The sequence below is a fragment of the Stenella coeruleoalba genome (genome assembly GCF_951394435.1).
Source record: "Stenella coeruleoalba genome assembly, chromosome: 14".
Taxonomy (NCBI): domain Eukaryota; kingdom Metazoa; phylum Chordata; class Mammalia; order Artiodactyla; family Delphinidae; genus Stenella; species Stenella coeruleoalba.
This window is the reverse complement of record NC_137160.1, coordinates 4,192,936-4,206,315: the sequence shown is the minus strand read 5'-3', so window position 1 is coordinate 4,206,315 and position 13,380 is coordinate 4,192,936.

Sequence of the window (13,380 nt, the reverse complement as noted above, 5' to 3'; positions counted from 1 at the left end):
GAACTTCAGCCCCCGGGCTGCAGCGAGTCTTCCAAGTGTCGGCGTGGGACCCCATGGCTAACCTGGGTGCCCCCCGTGGCAGAGGACGGGCTCCGGTGTCTTCCATGGGGGTTAATTCCAAGAGGACGTGCTTAGGGACTCTGGGTGGCCCGTGTGCGAACACAGAGGGGCCGAGAGGGCGGGGAGTGTGAGGTTCTGCTCCTGGCCCTGGACACGACAGGCCAGGCTGTGTGCTCCGTGCGCGCTTTATGCACGTCGACGTGTGTGTGTGTGTGTGGCCACGTGTGTGCATACACGTGTGTGTGAGTGTACATCTGTGTGTTTATGTATGGGTGTGAGTGTGCCTTTGTGTATGTGCATGTGTGTATATAGGGGTGTGAATGTGCCTGCATGTGTGTGTGTGTGCCTGTGTGTATATATGGGTGTGAGTGTGTGTACGTATGTGATGTGTGCACGAGTGTGTACGTACCCACCACTAACAGGCACTGAGACACCTGAACTTCTTTTTCCCAAGAAGGACTAGAAATGACTCCTGATCGGCCTGGTTCTCTTGGTGGCCGCGGGAGCGTCCTGCGTGTCCGTAGCCCTGCTCTGCACACAGGCCCGGCTCCCGGAGCTCTTCTCCAGGCCCTGGGGGCGGCCGGCCTTGTGGCTCTGCCCGCATGGCTGCTGGCTCCCCGTGGCAGCTTTCCTCTGCCATCGCACAGCTAACCTGGAGCCCAGAGAGAGCAGCCACGAGACACACTGTAGAACGGTTTAAGGTGATGGATCTGAAATCATTAGGTTTTTGTTGTATTTTTGAATAAGCATTAAAATTCATCTCTGGGAAATGTTGAACAGCAGATGAACAAAGCCCCTGAACAGCCCTTGTCCTTCTCCTTAGTGCGTGCACCAGAGGGTGCTGTGCAGCGGCTCTGACCGGGAACAGTCACCATTCCAAAATACGTTGAGAGTTCATTAAAAAAAAAAGGCAAAAATGTCTTACTGTAGATTTCTGCTTCCCTCAAGAAGAAAAAAAACATGATACTCTTTTAAGCTGCAACAGTGAAAAAAAAAACGTGAAATATGTGATGTGTTTTTACCAAGTGTCTAAATAAAGGTTTAGTGAGTCACTATGGAAAACAGAAAATCTTTATTTTAAGAGCTGCAGTTTAAGAGGGATTTTTTTCTTCTTCTTCTTAAATGCAAAATCTTCCCTTAGATTTGTAACTTAAACATTTCCCATCAGCTAGATCCTCCCTGGCCTGAATTTACAGCAAATCTGAGATTTTATTTTTCAAAAAATACACTTTAAAAATGTGCCGTTTGGGCCAGCAGAATCTGTACGGGTGGAGAAACGCGCTCTTATCCACACTCAGAGGGAGGCCTCTGAGTCGCCCCTAAATGTTTGAAGTGGGAGCGCCATCCCGGAGCTGAACAGCCGGGGGGCAGGAGGTTCCAGCCTAACTGAGGTCTGAACCTGTTTCCCAAAGTCATGGAGGAAGAGGCAGGGGACCACATCACTTGAGTGTCCCACCTGATGACCTGCAGAGAGATGGCTGTCCCCACGCTGGCCCGGCGGTGCAGCCCCGAGGCAGGCCCTCACTTACTTAATTCCTTATTTTCAAAGAAGACCCTCCACCTTCCTTCCTCCAGACTTTTGCTCCAGAGGCTTCAGTTTCTCTGGTATCTTACGCCGATTAGAGTTGCACCTCAATTTTTTTTTTTTAACGGAGTAGAATCAATTGCTTCGACTTGAAAAGTTAGGTCTAAGTATGAGCTTCAAAGGCCCAGATAGTTTTCACGGCTCCCACCTTGCCTGTGCATCTCAGGGTCCCACTATTAATGAACTCGTTCGCTTCCGTAAGGACAGCCATGCAAGTGTTCCCAACAACATCTATAAAACTATTTAATGCGCGTTTCGAAACAAAGCATCTTACAGCCATAGTAATTGCAGTTTTACTAGAACTTTAAATGAGAAGCAGCCATTTATGAAGTTTTGATGTGGTAGCTGATTAGACAAGTAAAACGTCCAGGCGCGATTTATGGGGCGGGGCACCCCCGTGCGTGCCGGCACGAGTTCGGCGTGGCTGGGATGGGACATCCTGCTATAGGGACACAGGTTTATGCCGTTTAGCGGGTTGCGAGTGGTAAAGAGAAAAATGCTGGATTTTACAGGAAAATCATATTCATAAAATCTTCTGCGGTGAACGACAGTATAACTCAGAGCTGTCTTTGTTTTTCTGCTGTGACGAATTCCATTCTGTTTCCAGTGTAGACATGGTGAACACAAACCCTGAGCGGAAACCACTCCCTCTGCGCAAGTGTTACAGCCGAGTTACAGTGACCCCAGAACCGCTTCCGCTGTGCGCCCGGCCGCTGGGGACTTTTCTCTTCCCTACTTGAGAGTCCGGCTGCTGACGGCCCCAGGGACCTTCTCGGGTGCCCGGGTCCCCGTCCTGGGGCGCTTTTGTCCTCTTGACCCGGGCAGTGCCACCTCCCAGGGCTCCCCTAAGGGAGATGGTCCCAAAGGAGGCCGCCCCGCCCTGGGCTGCCCTCGGGGGACCCAGCTGCTCTGCTTTCTTCATTTTGATGTCCTTTGGGGTGGTTTGTTTTCAGACGGAGAAGGGTTGCATGTTTTCGTACTTCAGACATCTGCAATCTATCTAAATGATATCAAAGCACCACATTTTTTCATGTTTTATTGCCCCTGGAAGGGGTTGTGTTCTCCAGGAGGCCCGCTGTTCCGGGGCAGAACCCAACACCGCAGCTTAGCTGTCTGGCCTCACAGGTCACCCAGTCTCTCTGGGGGTCACTGCTTCACTGTCAGCTGACACACGCACTCCAAGGCTGGAAGCTGGGTCTCCTGGGGGGTGGGTGCTCCATGAACCTGCCGAGGTGCCTGCTTCCCCTCGTCATGTAACCCGTAATCCCAGAAGCCCATTTCCTTCTGGGTGTTCCCCTGATGAGCTGTAGAGATGACCCCCTCGCTCCCAAGTCCCCAGCCCCTCGGCCGCATCTGGCCGACCGCTAACAGCCTGAAACAGCCTCCCCTTGAGCGTGTGGCCCACACTCTAGGCCTGCTTATTTCAAATCCGGATTCTCTGGCCTGATTCCCTCTTCCTGGAAAAGCCCCAGCCAGGTCTCCCTCCACGGTCCATCCAGATGACCTCCCCACCCTGGAGACAAGGGCCTTGCCCTACACTCTCCACGTAACCCCGCGGGCAGCCCCAGAAACTTGCAGGTAAGTTTGCGTGGCGGCTCACGGGGAGCAGATCATCTTTCCCCCTCACTGAGTGTCCACGTACCCTTCCTGCCGGGTCGCCAGGATGCCCGGGGCCTTCCTTCCAGAAGCGCTCATTACTGGGCGGCAGTGCCCGCAGTGCTTGGGGACCACGGGGGTCACTCAGGGATGGCCACGTCCCCAGGCCTGGGCTGAGATGTGCAGAGAGCTGCTGGGCATCCTCTGAAAGCTCACAGGTACAGGCCACGACGGCCACCTGAAGAGAAGCAGTTCCCAGGCCTCTTCCCAGGTAGTGAAGAGCCCTGGTGCTCTGGGGGCAGCAGTCACACTGCGAGGTGGGGTGTCCCCACCAGGAGGGTCACCCCCTGAGCCGCCGCAGGTCGGAGCTCAGGCTGAGAGCAGGCAAAGGGAGTTCAACTAACTTTGGGGTCCACACAGCACACGGCCGTGTGTCCGTCCAGGCGGGATGTAGGCTTCAGCCATCCAGAGCCCCCGACACCCTGGGCCCTGGCCTCCTGCCACCAGCTCACGCTCAAGGGTGGACCCCATGCCGCCTCTAGGAGAGGGTCCCCTCCTTCCCCATCCCAGGTCCCAGCCTCAGCCCCAGCCCAGCTCTGTCTCGTGCGCTGCCTTTAGTGTGAGGTGTGCGTCCAGCAGGATATCCGACAGGATGGGGCGTCCCAGCTGGGGGCAGCTGGAAGGTGGGCTGGGAAGGGGAATCACCACTAGAAGTCAGACCAAGGAGGCTGGAAGCTGAGGGGCGCAGAGCCCCTGGAGAACAGCTCCCGCCACGGGGGACCCACGGGGCCTGTCCCTTGAGACGGTTTCAAGGAGGACCTGGTTAGAGGTGCCCAGGAGAGCGTCTGTGCCGACCAGTTGTACGTGTCAAGCTGGCTTGGCCGTGGTGCTCAGGTTTTGGTCAAACACCAGTTGAGATGTCGCCGTGAAGGTGTTTCTTAGGTGTGGTCAACATCGCAAACAGGAGATGCTGGTGAAGGAGGTTAGGGTTGGTCCTCATGCAGTCAGTGGAGGCCTTCAGAGCAGAGGCAGGTCTCCCGAAGGAGGAGGAATTCTGCTCCCAGACTCAAGACCACCACGTCAGCTACTCCCTGGGTCTCCAGGCTGCCCGCCTGCCCTGCAGATTCTGACTCACCAGCCCCCAGCGTTGCGTGAACCGATTCCTGAAAATAGATCTCTCTGTCTCCTTCTCTCCCTCTGTTTCTCTGGAGACCCCGAACTAAGGCAACACCCGGAGCCAGAAGAGCTCTATTTGGTTGGCAATTGTCTGATTCAAAAGGGACCCCACAGATTTGCTTGGCATTTGGAGGAGGGGAGAAGGGGAGCCTCTGAGCTGTCAGCCTTACCTTTCAAGTTTCCCTCTGGTTTGCACTTCCAGAGTTTGGTTGCTAACCCACTTAAAACCAATGATTACCCTAGAAATGATGCTAAGCTGTTAAGGAAAGAAACAATTTTAAAAAGCTAAATCACACGCACACGCACACACACGCACTCGCGCACACGCCCATGTGCACGCTGGTGGCACACAGCTGAATTTAGATTGAAGAAATATTTTCTGATAGAAGCCAGGCTTGATGAAAGGAATGCACACTGCCATGTGTGAAAGTACGTATTAATAATTAAGCCACGCGATCATTACCTCAGGATATTATTTCTTAAATATCTCTTGCAAAGGCAATATGATTACATATGAATGATATCAATTTTCTACCAACAAAAAAATCTGCAGAAATAGGAATTGAATTACACTGTCCAATTTGCTGTAAAGTTCACTGTATGTGAAGAAATTAATCAAGGCTACCACCACCCATTTTTATGGGAACATAAAATGATGTGAACTTCCATTTTTAATAAAGATGCATGCACTTTTATGAAGACTGACTAATAACCCTATAATGAACTGAAAAGCTACTGATATATTAAGAATGAAAATTTTGAGGAGTGTATTTACTGAGACTTCTTCGTGGAAGGCTGTATTTCTCTGAAGTCTCTTTTGCAATCATTATAAACCAGAGGTGGAATTTCAAGGGAGAACACAGCCCAAGCACTGTGCAAATTTATATTTGAGTCATGAAGCACCTGAGTCTGGAGTACAGTGTTTGGGCTCCAGGGACACGGGGGTGTGTGTGTTGGGGGGGCTGTTCAGGGGGCACCCTTCAGAGCCTCAGCGATTCACCACGAATTTCTCAGCCAGCAGCTTCCTGGAACAGAACCCCCGGAAGATCGGGGATAGAATGTTTAGCTTCTCAGCGTGGCATCCTCGATGCTCCCCTGTCTCTACCCAAATCCAGGAAGGATGGCCTTGTCTTGTATCCAAACCCAGACACATTAACTGTAAAACAAATGCCCCTGACTGATTTTCAAACATGCGTTTCTGAGCTGTGGCTTGTGCCTGCCGTAGTGTTTACCAGTATTTACCAGGGCAGGAGGATACAACTTGCATTAGTCTCCAATTAATTAGGAGGCTCTGCAGGATTCAGAATGCCCAGAAAGCCAGGTCTCGGGGTGCCTGTGGGAAGCCAGGGAAGCAGCTTTAAACCAACGACACCAGCACTGGATCCAGAACGACCCCATCAAAGTCATGCAAATCTCCATTTCTTAGTTTTTTCCCCTTTTCTTCAGAACAAAAAGTGTAACACATGCTTACGATAAAAATTTGGAAATACAGAAAAATGTAAGGAACAAAATAACACACCTCCAAAATTCCCTTTTCCGAGATCACATCAATTAACATGTTAAAATTCCTGCGTATTTTCTTTCATTCATACACTCATGGTCACACCTGTGCGTATCTTCACATACAGACACATATACATGGCTGTTATCAAACCCTCTCACATCCTCTATTACTTTTTGAATTTAATTTTGAACAGTTAACTCATATTCGTAGTTCATAAACCAGAAAATAGAAACTGGTTTTTGCCCTAACATTTCGTTGTGAGCATTTTTCCAGGTCATTAACATTTCATAAACGTGTCTTTTCACGGCTCCAAAGTGTAGTACATAAGGGTGCACGTGATTTCCGGAGCCATCCCTCTATGGCTGGGCGCTCGGGTTGTTCCCAGTTTCTCACCTTTGTGACTACTTGAACAGTGAACATCTCGGGCCTGTATCCTTCCTCCGGTTGGATTACATCATAGCCTTTCAAGAGGGGCAGGCGGGGGCAGGCGGAGCCCAGGAGGCCAAGCTCCCTCCACCCTGGAAGGACACCTGCTCCCGGCTGCCAGTTCCCGCCTCCGCTGCAGCCCTAAAGCCTTAGCGGGACAGGGGTCTCTCCGGGTTTGATGCCCCGGGGAATCCGACATCTCCCTGACTCCTGTGTCGTTGCTCCATGAGCGTCCCCTCGATGGTCTGGCGTGGAGAGGTTACACCTGTAGCTCTGGGGGCGGTCAGCCCCTTCCCCCAGGGGCATCTGTGCTCCTGGAAACCTTGCAGGTGGTTACAGCCAGGCCACTTAGGTTTGGGAACCGTCATGACGGTGTGCTCTTCAGCACGTTAGGAAAGGGACCCGAGCCGCTAAGAAACGTGCCCCAGATGTGCACAGCTGGTGGGCGGCAGCAGCAGGACCTCAGCCAGGTCTGGAGACGGGTGACCCTGTCTGTTTCCGTGGGCTTCCTCGATTTCCAGTGTTCAGCTCAGTACACCTGGCTTCCCAGGAAGGTGGCTCTGTTCCCAGCCCAGGGCTTCCCAGGGATCCTCTCTTCCTCTTTCCCTGTCCCTCCCCTGCCCTGGCATCCCTTTCCTTCTTCCAGACACTAGTCACCGCTTCCCTCTCTCTCAGCTCTTCACACTCTCCATCTCTCTGTTCCACTGTTTCTGTATCTCTCTCAGTCCCTCTGTCTCTATGTCTCTGTCTCTCACCCACACATTCCTGCAGAGGGGATTCTCTCTGCCTGGAGGGCTTCTCCCCCCTCCCAGCCCCAAGGTTCCTGCACATGGTCAGTTCCTCATCCTTCACCTTCAAATGTCTCCCCCTCTGGGAGTCTTCCCTGACCTCTCCAGACAGAGGTAAATGCCATCTCCTTGGGCCCCGTGGTGCTGCACACAGCCGTGCGTCTCCCCTCCAGGCGGTGGGACCACGGGGCTCCACGCTCTCCCTCTCCGGGCTCAGCACAGGGTCTGGTCTGAAACAGGCACCACGTGCGTGCTAGGTGAGCAGGGGGTTTCAAGGAAGACGTTCTCGGGGGAGACAGAGGCCTCTCCACGCTGTGTCACGAGCAGCACGAGAAGGACGCTGTCACCACGCCTGAGCACCAGGTAGCCCCTCTCAGTCCCTCGTGCTGCCTCTGAGGGGAGCTCTGGTTTGGAGTCAGACACGGGCTCCAGGTTAGGAGACCCTGAGCAAGTCCCTTCTCCTCCGGAGCGCAGTCTGCCTTTCTGTAAAATGGGAGCAATGTCTACACGCCGCCGTGGTCGGATGGCATCCCTAATGGCAGAAGAGAGCTCGGCACTCTACTCGTGTTGGTAGTACGATAGATACTGTGTATCAGATCGTCCCTGCAACAGACAGACTCATGTTCCCCCAAAGGTGTCCAGGTCTCAATGCCCAGAACTTGTGAACATGTTGCCTTTCCTACATGTTGCCTTTCCTGGCAAAGGACTGTGGCTAGGATCTGGAGTGTCCTGGGAGACTTGATGTAACCGCAGGGCTCCTCACAGGAGGCGAGAGACCAAAGAAAGAAGGAGACGTGACGACAGAAGCAGGAGTCCCAGAGAGGGAGGTCGGGAGGTGCTGCCCCACAGGCTTTGAAGATGGAGGAGGGCCCGTGGGCCAGCAGGAGGCGTCTAGAAGCTGGCACAGGCGAGGACGCAGATTCTCCCTGTGGCCATCTGGTACGGCAGCGGTGGGAAACTCCTACCGCTCTCCTGCCCAGGAAGCTTTGATGGGCTCCCATCCCCCATGGGAGGAATTCCGGTCTCCTTGCTGCAACATTTCGGACAACAACCGTTCCCCAAACGCCTTCCCTCCTGACCACGCCTTCCCTCCTGACCACGCCTTCCCTCCTGACCACGCCTTCCCCTCCTGACCACGCCTTCCCTCCTGACCACGCCTTCCCCTCCTGACCACACCGTCCCCGTCGCTACAGCAGGCTAGTCTGACGAGCTGTTTGGCAGTGGGAAAGAGCATCTGAAATTAGGCTCCCAGCCATCCAGAGGCGTGAGGCCGAACCCCTCCACCAGCCACCGAGTTCATTTCAGCCGGTGGTCAGTGGTCCTGCAGGCCAGTCCTTGTGCCTCGGCCCTGCCTCGGGTCTCCCACCAGCCGCGCCAGCCCTCCTCCACTCAGTGACCCTGACCGTCCTCCCTGGGCGTGGGTCTCCCTCGTGTGGGCCCTCAGGGCAGCTTTGGTGGGACGCACCGTGTCCTGCTTCCTCCGTGTCGTGGGACCACCCCCCCACCCCGGCACCCGGCAGGGCCTTGCCCACGTCGTCAGAAGGATGACCTCGTTTACGAGTGGGTAGGTGACTAGCTGGTGGATGAATGATCACTCCAAGGCCACAGCGGTCAGGCGGGGGGGCTGGGTGGGAGAGCACCCAGAACATTTCCCCAGGAGACTGGAGGGAAGGTGAGAAAGCAGACGGGCCCCCGGTCGAGGCAGCAGCCTGAGTGGTGAACATGCTCTCCTCCTGCAGAGATGTACGGATTTTTACTTTCCACATTTCTGGAATTACTGGAACTTCCCACAAGCATGTCTTACTTCTGTAATACTAATTTTCAAGATAGAAACAACAACAAAAAAATGACCAAGTAAACAGTAAGCCTTACACAGCGCATTAAAATGGCCCTTAAAAAAATTATCCTGAATACCAGCCCATACACCCACATGTCCCTCAATTTCTTCCCAAAGGATAAAAAATGGGTTAAACGCTAACAGCTATGCTATAAATGGGAGAAGCCCACACGATTTAAATTAATGATTTATTCCTTTAAAGATAGCGTGGGATCTACCACTGACCTGCAGCATCCTCTATCTGCATCTAGCCGTGTAGCACAACAATATCTGGCAGTGAATATGGAAAAACATCAACTTTTCCTAGTTTCAAGCATATCTCCGGAGTCTCAGATATGTCTGGCTTGCTTTTCAAATATCGCCGAGAGGGATTCCAGCTCCCCTCTCCGGGAGGCCTGCGGCCCGCGCGTGGGTTACTTCTTGTACGGATGCTCGTGGTTTTTGTGCAGTGCGTAACAGCCCTTCCCGAAGAGGCAGCCGCCCCCTCGGAGGCACGGGGCTGGGCCTGGGCGGGTGCGAGGATAATTACCATCGATTACTACCACAACAATTGCATTGTTCGTAAAAACACCTCCTCGCCAACAGACTCTTTTGCTAGCTGCTCTTCTGTTCCTTCTGGCGCTGGAAGGAGTCTTCCCTTCCGGGTGGATGTGCCCCGAGGGGTGCAGCAATTCCCATGGGGAGACACTGTTGCTTCCACTGGTCGTTTTGGGTGAATCAATAGCACAGCTTTTTTTTTGCTCATTGTCTTTTTAAACAACTTGTTTTTTGCAAAGCCTTATGTTCACTGGGGAAATGAGCAAAGTTTGTCCATCCATATGGGGTTTAAGAAATCCAACTCCTCTGTCCTTTCTTACTGGCCTTCTTTACCAAGTGCCAATGGCAGGTGCCTGGGCTATGCACACCTGGAAGGATGGAGCCTCCCAGGGGAGAAGTAAAATGTAAGAAATGGATCGGCCCCATCCCTCTACTTCCCCCCGCGGAGTCAGTGTACATCTCGGGTGATGTTTTTGTTTGCTTTTTCTTTTTTTAAAAGCAGGTCAAGGGTTTATTCTCCAGTCCTAGCAGTGACTGAGAAATTGAGATGCCGGGCTGCTTCTGCAGGAGGCCCCATCTCAGATAGGCCTGCACGGCAGAGGCATTGTGGGAGAAGCACCTACGCTCTGGGTCTCACTCAGTGATTAGCAGGGCGGGGACCGTGCTGTCAGTGCCCGGAGGGGAGCCACCACCGCCGGAGCTCGCCCCCGGCCTCAGCCATCCTGGCAGGTAGGCAGGGCCAGCAGCCAGTGGCGTGGCTGGATCTCAGGGTTCTATCGCAGCCTGTTTCCCCAGAATGTTCTCAGTGTCTGAATTCCATCCTGAGGGGTTTACTCATTGATGACTCTGCAAGCAGAGTGGAGGGAACACGTCACGTCTCTCTGTCGTGAACATTTCAGCCTCAACAGGTGAAATGAGTGAATGTCACATTACAACTCCCCGGGAAGAGGGGGTCCGCTCCCCAGTACCCCCCCTGCACCTCCTCCCGGGGCAGGCTGACTGTTGTCCTTCCGGAGCCGCTCATATAACTCCCCCTCTGAGCACCGCCCTCCACCCCAAGATCGGTGCCCCCTACCCCCTCTCAGGGCCCTGTGCCTCAAGATATCACAACCCACGTCACTCAGAGGTGACTGTGCTCATGGTGAGGCTGCCTCAGCAGACAGGGCGGGGTGTGCAGGGGACTCCCGGAAGGAGCACCTGGGCCTTGCATCCCCCTCCATCCATCCATTCATTCATTCATTCCTCACGCTTCCATTCCTAACCGTTCACCATCTGTCTTTCTTTGCCAGGCTAGCATTCTGCTTGGGACTTGCTGAACGCTTGGCCAAAGGAGCTGAATTAATGAATGAGCGGGAGAGAACTGTGCAATTGCAGAACTGCCAGAGGCCTTAAATGATCTAATCCAGCTCTAACCCAACGATGGCAACTTAGAGTTCAGTAAACGGAGACCCAGAGAAACCGAGTGACGGATCGTGTCACATACAACCTCCCCACGGGTGTGCGTTCCCGTGCACCAGCCCACGTGTGTGTGTCTACGTGCAGAAAGTACAACTGGGAGAGTATGAACCCATCTGAACGGGGGCCGCCTCAGGGTAGGATCCGAGCTATCAGGGATTTCCTTTGAGTGTGAAGGCCAGACACACAGTTTTTTAATTTAAAAGACTCAAATATGCTTTTTAAAAGAGACATTTAAAAAATTGTTTTGTCTTAATGTACTAAAAATGTTTAAATAGACTATTTTTTAGGGCAGTTAACAGCAAAACTGAGTGACAGGTACAGAGATTTCCTACATACTCCCTGCCTCTACGCACCTACACACCCAACCCTCTCTCAAAATCCCCCACTGGGTTCATCTGATGAAACTGCGTTGACACATTATCACCCCAGAGCCCATAGTTTACTGTTCGCACTTGCTGCTGTACCTTCTGTGCGTTTGGGTAGGTATCCACCATTACAGTATCACACAGTGCTGTCCACGGTTTCAAATCTTATTCAGTCAACCCCCGATCAAGCCCTGACAACCAGTGACCCTTTTATTGTCTCCGTAGTTGTGCCTTTTCCAGGATGTTATCTAGTTGGAATCACACAGTATGGAGGCTTTTCAGATCGTCTTCTTTCACTTAGTAAAGTGCATTTATGTCTCCTCCGTGTCTCGTCCTGGCTGGATAGCTCATTTCTTTTTAGCACCGAATAATATTCCATGGCCTGGAGGCAGCACAGTTTATCCATTTCCCCTACTGAAGAGCATATGGGTTGCTTCCAAGTTTTGGCAATTACGAAAAAACTACTATAAACATCTGTGTGCAGATTTTTGTGTGGACATGATTTCAGCTCCTTTATGTAAATACCAAGGAGTATGATTGCCGGATCCTGGGGAAAATATGTTTAGTTGTGTTAAGACACCGCCAAACCGTCTTCCAAAGTGTCTGCACCGTGTTGCGTTCTCACCAGCAACGAATGAGCGTTCCTGTTGCTCCACAGCCTCGCCAGCATTTGGTGGTGTCAGTGTTCCTGGTTTGGGCCATTCTAATAGATGTTTTAATGCATTTTTTGAAGTATAAGCCAAGCTGAATTTCCAGAGTAAGCGTACGTAGAACCAGCATCAGATCAAGAATTGATACACGACAGGGTCCCAGGAGCCCCCCTCACCCTCCCAAGGGTGTGCCAGCTCCCAGAAAAGGAACCACAATTCACTTTAAATGCCAGGGATTCGCTTGTCTATTTGAACTTTATGTACACGGACTCACAGGGTGTATTCTCTCTTGGATTTGTTTGTGGTTCTTGTATTCTTCTTTGACTCATCATTATATTTATGGGATCCATCCATATTCTTGTGTGTGGTTTGTTCATTGTCATTGTGTTGAAGTGTTTTACTTTACATGGATGGAACGCACCAGAATTTATTTATCCATTTTACTGTTGATAAATGTTTGTGTTGTTTTCAGTCCTTGGCTATTACAAAGAAAGCTGCAACAAAGGTATCTTACATACCTTTTGCTAAACAGGTGTGCACGTTTTCTGTCATAGAATATGCATCTATTTGGCCTTTGCACTGAATACTGTGCACTGAATTCACCTCTCTGTGTCCTTTCTTCCTGGTATCTTTGTTCTGCTTAGACATCCCTGAGATCCAGCTTTTACCTCTGTAGCCCTATGAGATTACCAGAATCTCCGACGGCTCCTCTGTCTCTTAGTCCCAGCCCCCTGCTCAGATTCTTAGATTTTTGCCTTATATCAAGAATCTGCATTTGTCCTGAAGGAAAGTGTGGTTCATGAAATATCAGCCCACTTCTCTGAAGTTTCCTCCTCTTAGGATCATGACCCCTAAGTCCCGGTCCCCTCAGTAGCCCTCCAATGTCTTTAAAAGAAATAGTTATATCTAGAGCTAGCTGCCTCTCTCTTTCTCTCTTTATATCTCTCTCCTCTATCTATCATCTATCTATCATTCTCTATCGTCTATCAATATCTCTCCCTCATCTTTATCATATCTGTTTATCCTCTATTATCTATTTGTCCTTTGTTATCTATCATCTGTCATCCATGTCTGTTTGTCTATCTATCTATCTATCTATCTATCTATCTATCTATCTATCTATCATCTATCTATATATCTAACTTTTCTAATTGTTCTTGGCAGGACCGTTGATCTGCCCAAGCTAAGGCTCTTCACCCAATTGTTGTTGGACTCCTGTCTCCCTTATTCCCATCAGATGGTCAACTGAGCATCGAGCTTGGTTGGAGACAGAAGAAATCCAACAGTACAGGGAAAAGAGTATTTCCCAAGCGCTTTCCAGAGAACAGAAATTATCCAAGACACTGTTCATACAAACAGGAACACACAAAGTTTGGGAAACTTTGTACGTAATACTCT